Source organism: Capsicum annuum, chromosome 5 (genome assembly GCF_002878395.1).
Source record: "Capsicum annuum cultivar UCD-10X-F1 chromosome 5, UCD10Xv1.1, whole genome shotgun sequence".
Classification (NCBI taxonomy): Eukaryota; Viridiplantae; Streptophyta; class Magnoliopsida; order Solanales; family Solanaceae; genus Capsicum; species Capsicum annuum.
Genome location: NC_061115.1, coordinates 67,606,068 through 67,606,925, shown reverse-complemented (window position 1 = coordinate 67,606,925; position 858 = coordinate 67,606,068).

Below are 858 nucleotides of genomic sequence, written 5' to 3'. Positions count from 1 at the left end.
GGGTCATGGGTTCCTCCCATGCAGCGCCTGATTTAACATTGCGGCACGACTCAGGTATCTCGATTACTTCAGACTTCATCGAGATAGATAGTAGTGATGCTTTTTATCGATTCTTTCTGACCACTGTAAAGCTTGAATCATTGTCCATTCACCTTGAAGGTGCTGCCATCTTCATTTTCAAGTTCTACTACTCCAGATGAGTAGACTTGACTAACTTTAAATGGGCCTGACCATTTGGATTTAAGCTTGCCTGGGAACAGTTTAAGTCTGGAATTGAACAGAAGCACCAAGTCACCCTTTTAGAAGTCTCATTTCTCTATCCTCCAATCATGATACCTTTTCATATTTTCTTTATATAGATCTACTCGTTCATATGCCCTGAGATAAAATTCATCCATCTCATTCAGTTGTTCCAGTCTTAGCTCTACTGCCTCCTTCCAACTCAAATTCAGCCTTTTGAGTGCCCACAAGGCCTTGTGCTCCAGCTCTATTGGTAGGTGGAAAGCTTTTCCATAGACCAGCTGCAATGGTGACATGCCAATGGGTGTCTTGAAAGCAGTTTGATATGCCCACAAGGCATCATCAAGCTTTTAAGACCAATCTTTCCAACTAGCATTCACCATTTTGGCTAGGATGGCTTTAATCTCTTAATTTGACACTTCCACTTCCACTTATTTATGGGTGATATGGAGTGGCTACCCTATGCTGTTTTACCCCATATTTTTCTAAAGCTTCTCGAAATACTTGGTTGCAAAAATAAGATCCTCCATCGCTTATAATAGTGCGTGGTACTCCAAAGCGAGAGAAGATATTCTATTTGAGAAAAGCAACAGCTCTCTTTCCTTCATTATTAGACAA